Genomic DNA, 6,829 nt, shown 5'->3' on the forward strand with positions numbered 1-6,829 from the left:
GACTGGGTCATTATACAATATGCGTTCTCCAGCATTGATAGCTCCTGAAGATGAAATCTTTGTCTCCCGTAGACGTATAACATCCTATTATAGTCTTCTGCAATTTAGAACCAAACATCGAATTGACGAATTCTTGCAGAGACTTCCATCGATATTTATTGAAGAATCTCCAAATATCAATCAGCTAACCCTAAAATATTAGGGAGGCGAGTGGGCAGAAACGTTAGCGCGCCGGGCGAAATGTTTAGCGGTATTTCGTCTGTCTTTACGTTCTGAGTTTAAATTCCGCCGAGGTCGACATTGCTTTTCGGGGTCGATAAGTTAAGTACCAGTTGAGTACTGGAGTTGATCTCATCGACTGGCCCCCTCCCTAAAAATCTCGGGCCTTGTGCCTAAAGTAGAAAAGATATATGAAAATATTAATTATTTTTTTCATGTTAATAAGATGAATGTATCGCTTGTTGTGTGCATGACAACAAAACAGAATAATGTGCGGCACAGCTTCTTATGATTTTTTTTGACAATTAATCAAATCTCATTTATTAATCGTATTTCGATATGCTTACGAATATTGTTTATTGTATATTGTCACGCTGCTCTCTTTCTTTAATAGTCTGAATACTTAGAAACGTAAAACACTGTGTAACGATTCAAGAAGACCCCAGCTATTAATATAAAATGCACACTCTACTTTATCTATTGAGTCCTTTTCCTTCGTCTGTAAACATAAATGTTCAACAATCCATTATCTATCTATGTCTGTCTGTTTGTCTACCTAAGTACACATGCATATGCATGTGTGTGTGTGTGTGTGTGCGTGTGTGTGTGTGTGTGTGTGTGTGTGTGTGTGTGTGTACAAACACATAGACTGTGTATATCAGTGTATATAAGTGACTCAAAGGTCAATACTTTCGTTCAACGGCACGTGAAATAGAAACTACACATTGCTTGTGTATACAAGTAAAATACAGAAACGTATGTATGTATGTATGTATGTATGTATGTATGTATGTATGTATGTAAGTTGGTAGGTAGGTAAGTAGGTAGGTAGGCGGACAGGTAGGAGGGTGTGTGTTTAATCGTGGGAAAGAGATTAATCATTAACTAAATACGAAAAGGAAATATATGTATTAAGAAAATAGAACAATGAGAATGAAAAACAACAAACGAAGGAGATATTATTATTGGGCGGGAAAAGGCCATATGTTTGTTTAGTTTATTGATAAGTTATCAGGAGATGTCAGATTCAAGGAACAGATCCAAATATGCACGTATTCGACACCCGCACCTCTACGAAGTAACAAGATTTACTAGAAATAGCAGTCATAATTCATCTCAAATCGTACCGAACCGTATTAAGAACCAACGAGGAGCGTATGGGTTAATGTAGTCTCAGATACGCAATGGTCGAGATTAGGATGCGATGGGTTTTTACTGCGGAAATCGGAATAGTTAATTCGTAACCTGATTCACCCCTCCGTCGTAAACATCGTAGGCGTAGCTGTGTGCTAAGAAGTGGTGGGGGTGGGGCACAAAGACATACACACGTTGGTATATACACACACACACACATTGATACACGGAGAGAGAGAGAGAAAGAGTCATACACACACACACACACACACACACACACACGCACAAACACACGCACGCACACATACGCAAAAATATAGATATGTATTTATTTATATCCAGTTTATTGACTGAAAATTGAACCTCCGCCGTTTCGGACAAAATCCATTCTTCAAGAAACAAGAAACTTTTTCTCATCATCCCCAAGAACATGAACATAGTAGAAAATGACAGGAAATTAGAGGGAGTTGCTACGCCTGTGTGGGATAGAAATGTTCAAAGGAAGAAAATTTTTGGGAGTAAGAAAGGAAGTATATTTGGGAAAGAGTAATAAACGAACGGCACAATCATATTAGTCCCTCGTTTACAGTCTTCCATGGAAATATTACCTTGCTTGGAAACAAGTAAATGTTGGCGACAGGAAGGGTTTCTTGTCGTAGAAAATCCTCCCTCCTCAACGAATTACGTCTCACCCATTTAGGCATAAAAAAGTGGACGTTAAACCGTTGATGTGTGTATGTGTATAAAGAGAGAGAGAGAGAGAGAGAGAGAGAGAGAGAGGGAGAGAGAGAGAGAAATAGAAAGATAAAGATATCTAGCTAGTTAGCTTGAAGGCTCCAGGTTTAAAGAAAACCGCCTTTTTTTTTGTCCTCTCAGGTTTGTAGGTTATTCAGAGAGCTGTCCGTTAATATCTGGAATGCGATGAGACTTTTACATTTACGTTTTTCTCAAGGGTGTCATCTTTGCAAGAGAAAATGAAAGGGCCTTGAGCAACAGGCGTTTCTACATCCCACTCTTCATCAAGCCCATCAGCTGAAAGGCATCTGGATTAAAGAAACGTAACATGATCTTGCTGGGTATTTTGTCTTGAGGAAGTGGAAGGATGCTAAGCGAAGTTTATCTAGCACAAAGACAGGCTGGGATACTCAGGGACGTCCTTTGCATGAAAACAAAAAAGTAAAGTTGGGGCCATTATGCGAAATGAAGTGAACTAAGAAATTTTAGTTAATTAAACTAATAAGCGACAAAACCTTTATTATACGCTCAGTCGATCTCTAGAAATGATAGCTAAAACTTACTCAAACCACACTGCACTGTTTTCAGAACTCATTGGATATTGAAGTCCTTCAGATGCTATGTCTGAATAAAAGAATAAAAGTAGGTACGGGCACGGCTAGAATGTCTTTCATCATTGGTCTGATCGAAAAAGGTTGGCCTGCGACTAAACAATAATATTTGAAAGGAAATACTAAAGACTCCGCCCCAGAAACCAGAAATCTTTACGCCTTTTGCTCAAGACCCCGTCATCATCTCTTTCAAACCTGACTGGCACCCTTGAGTAAAACGTAAAAACTCATCGTATTAATGGCGTTTGAGAGAGCAGACGATTATATCGACTCCACTGCTTGATTAGAATTTGTGTTACCGACCTCGAAAGGATAAAAGACTAAGTCGATCTCGAGAGGATTTGACCCGAGAACGTAGAGCTGGTACCAAAATTATTAAGTCTGCTGCTCTAACGATTCTGCTAGCTCACCACTTTCACGATAACACTTATAACAAACAACAAGAATATTATACAACATAACAAGGAGCAGTAGGAGCAGTAATGATACTGGGGCTAAAAGTCTGACATCAACAATAAAGACATTAATACAGAGATAAATGTTTCTGATTGAGATACAACAGCGATTTGGAAAAGGAGAAAGTCTATTATACAGACCCCAGTACTTGACTGGTACTTTATTTTATTAACCATGAAAGAATGAAAGGTAAAATACTCAGAGATTCACCGTACGATCAATTTAGACGTTCTTGTGAATCACAAACTGTATACAAAATCAATTTCACATTTAATTGAAGGATTATTCAATACGTTTTGCAGTGTACATGTTTATTCTTCTACAGTGACTTCGAAGTTTCGGCCGTCTTAACTTTCATCGTCCGAAATTTCAAAGTCACTGACAACACTATTCATGTAAAAGAATGATATATGTAATGTAATGTACTGTACTGTAATGTAATGTAATGTAATGTATGTATGTATGTATGTATGTATGTATGTATGTATGTATGTATGTATGTATGTAATTGTACTATGTAGGATCAGGCAAAAGACATTTAAGAGTATGGCAGGTTTTTAAGAACCATTGTCGAAATCGCAATTCTCTTTATAGTCAAATATGGTCGACTTCGGACTCGAGTGGACAGCTATACATACATACATACATACATACATACATACATGCATGCATGCATGCATACATACATGCATACTATATATATATATATGTGTGTATGTGTGTGTGTGCATGTATATATATATATGATTATATACATATAAATGTAGTGGCTGTGTGGTAAGTAGCTTGCATGGTTCCGGGTTCAGTCCCACTGCGTGGCACCTTGGGCACGTGCCCTTGAGCCGACCAAAGCCTTGCGAGTGAATTCGGACGGAAACTGAAAGAAGCCCGTCGTATATATATATATATTTATGTATGTGTGTGTCTGTGTGTGTTTGTGTGTCTGTGTTTGTCTTCCACCATCGCTTGACAACCGATGGTGGCGAGTCTACGTCCCCGTAACTTAGCGGTTCGGCAAAAAGAGACCGATAGAATAAGTACCAGGCTTACAAAGAATAAGTCCTGGGGTCGATTTGTTCGACTAAAGGCGGTGCTCCAGCATGGCCACAGTCAAATGACGGAAACAAATAAAAGAATAAAAGAATATATATATATATGTGTGTGTGTGTATGAATATATATATATGTCTGTGTGTGTTGTGTGTATAATAGGAGAGTGGTACCTACTTTACTTCGCTTTCAGGCAGGATAGGAAGTGACTGATATCTTTTATGGGAATTGTCTTGCGAATGTTCAGAATCCCCTACCTTCCTCGGACCTCCCGCTACCATCGAAAACAGTCACACACAGACACACACACACATGTATGCAGACATACATTTTAGAAACATATACACAGGTTCTCATACGCAATATCTTATATCATACACAACGCACAGCACACACACTCGCACGTGCATCACACGAGCGCGCGCGCTCGCAATACTCACACGTATACACACACACACACACACACAGACACGCACACGCACACACAGAAAATGACACGTTACATTTCGTAATTTTCCAAGAAGTATTCTATATCCAAGATCTTAGAATTTGAATAAATACAATAAGGTAGCCTCGACGTGGTCGCTCGACTGCTAGAAGTAGCAGTGAAACAACTTCAAATTACACTCTACAGGCCGTAGAAGAAATGAGAAAGGTAGCGAAGTTTCGGATTAAACGTCTAATACCTTTTAAGAAAAGAAAAAGGGTAGTTCCCCCCCACCCATTTCTTCTCTTTTGAAACGGATTTTTGCTTAAGTGGTCTGTCTGTTGTTCTCATAGTTAAATGATTATCAAAATCATCACCATTTATTGGGGTCTCCATTATCATAAATAGATATTTTTGAAGTACCATAACTTAGCGGTTCGACAAAGTGAATAATAGAATAAGTATCATGCTTTAAAATGTGGGCTGGGGTTGATTTATTCGGTTTAACCTTTCAAGGTGGTGCTCCAACATGGCCGCAGCCTAATGTCTGAAACAAGTAAAAGTTTAAAGATTAAAAAGTAAGCTAAAAGCCCAGGCTGTGATGGGGGAATCAAACACAAACACACATAGACACATATACGATAGGCTTCCATGCAGTTTCTGTCTACCAAATTAGTCGGCCCAGAACTATAGGAGAAGCCAATTGCCCAATGCCACGCGGTAGGATTGAACCAGAAGCCATGCAGTTACAAAGTGAGCTTCGTAATCACGCAGCAATGTCTGTGTCTATATTTAATTTTTCTTTTTCTTTTTTTTGTACATTTTTATGAATTGCTTGGAGGCAACAATTCTGATTGAATCAATATTTCCAGAGCAACCGAAGATTTCCCAAATTTTTCTTTAAGTGATTTATCCAAATTATAGTGAATTCACGCGCGATTGTATTTATTGAAGATATCAATAAACTCGGACAAGGCCGTGCGTAGCTGTTAGTATCAACACGCCACCCCTTACCCCCACCAGATTCCAGGCACTAACTGGTACTCATTCTATTGTTACTTTTGCCGAACCCGTAGGTTACGGGGTCGTAAACAAACCAACACCGGTTGTCAAGCGGTGATGGGAACAAACACAAGACACACACAGAGATGCTCAAATATACGACGGGTTTTCACACGGTTTCCAAGGTGCTGCCCAAGGTGCTGCCCAATGAGGCTGAACCCGAAACGTCGTGGCTGCAAAGCGAGTTTCTTAACCACACAGCCATACCTGCCCTTAGAGCACTGGTTCCCAAACTTCTTCGGGCTGTCGACCCCTTGGCTTGGATCGTAGACCACTTTCTGTAGCAAATTCAAAACAATAGCACACACACACACACACACACAAACAAAATCTTAACTTAATGAAAGCATTATTTAGTTATCTTTAAACCCATCGTCCCTTTTGGCTACCCCTACTTTTCTTCAATGCCCCCAAGATCTATCCCCCGCCCCTGGAGGGGCAATACCGCCCACTTCGGGAGTCACTGGCCTTGAGGAATTTTCATCACATTTTCTCCTCCAACTGTCTATCTCTTCCTCTTTTCCCCTCTCCATCTTACTCTCCCCCCTCTCTCTCTCTCTCTTCCTCTAACACAAAGACTAAAATATGGTCAACAGCTGTTATTATCAGTTCTTAATCACATCGCTCACTAATTGAAAAATCATTTGTAATTAAATCAAATATGATTCCAACGCATAGTAATTAGTTTTTGAAGATAGATTTCTGTATCTCACTCTTTCTCTTTCTCCCTCCATCTTTCTCTTTCTCCCGCCATCTTTCTCTTTCTCTCTTCCTCCTCTATCTCCGTCTCTCTCCGGCTATGTCTTGTCTGACTGTCTGTCTCTCTTTTACTCTGTCTCTCTTTTACTCTGTCTCTAATTCCTTGAGCTGGTTTCGTTTTCAATGGCGCAATGGTAGAAAGAAATAGGTTTTGAAGTTTGTCCACGTATAATGAAAACTGATACACACACACACACACACACACGCACACGCACACACGCACACACACACACACACACACACACACACACCCTTCACATTCCCAGAAACTGACGGGAATGGGTTTTTAAGAACTCTAAGAGGATACATTGAAGTCCGTGAGGTTGAGAACGAATTGGACGGAAGAGTCGTTGCTTAGACGCTTTAATCCTCGACGC

At 39.7% G+C, this 6,829-nt stretch overlaps 1 protein-coding gene across 3 annotated transcripts in view; it reads right to left on the minus strand.

Moving 5' to 3' along the window:
* The window catches only part of LOC106870812 (probable peptidylglycine alpha-hydroxylating monooxygenase 1), a 36,304-nt gene that overhangs the window by 24,827 nt on the left and 4,648 nt on the right, over window positions 1–6,829 (minus strand). The window contains exon 1 of one of the 3 annotated variants that reach the window (XM_014917027.2): window positions 4,382–4,499. The exons of the other annotated variants lie outside the window; for them this stretch is intronic. The gene's annotated coding sequence lies outside the window, so the exon portion shown is untranslated. Of the gene's footprint in view, window positions 1–4,381; window positions 4,500–6,829 lie in introns of those variants that run through there. 3 annotated transcript variants of the gene reach the window in all.

This window comes from Octopus bimaculoides, chromosome 15 (genome assembly GCF_001194135.2).
Source record: "Octopus bimaculoides isolate UCB-OBI-ISO-001 chromosome 15, ASM119413v2, whole genome shotgun sequence".
NCBI lineage: Eukaryota > Metazoa > Mollusca > Cephalopoda > Octopoda > Octopodidae > Octopus > Octopus bimaculoides.